Raw genomic sequence first — 372 nt, forward strand, 5'->3', positions numbered from 1 at the left:
TCACAAACTAGTTTTTTTAAAGGATAAAGATAGAGCAGTCTAATTTTTAAATGAAGATTATCCACATAGAACTTGAAAATACAGATCTTTAAGCTGAATTAGTACGGTATTTTTAAACATTTTTGTTACCATTTTTTTTCTTTTTTGAGGACGGATTCCCCCCCCCCCCCTAACTATTTATTTAATTATAGGCATCTTTAGTATATTTGTTGTTTTATGCTTTGTTTTATATCTATGAGCCAGTATATATGTGTGTGTGTGTTTGTATATTGTGCAACAGTACATTAAAGTTGTATTAATGTGTGTATATATATTCTATTAGGAATATCTTTTCGTAAGCATATGTTTCTGTCAGAATTGATAATTACATTG

Source organism: Penaeus monodon, chromosome 30, assembly GCF_015228065.2.
Source record: "Penaeus monodon isolate SGIC_2016 chromosome 30, NSTDA_Pmon_1, whole genome shotgun sequence".
Taxonomy (NCBI): Eukaryota; Metazoa; Arthropoda; class Malacostraca; order Decapoda; family Penaeidae; genus Penaeus; species Penaeus monodon.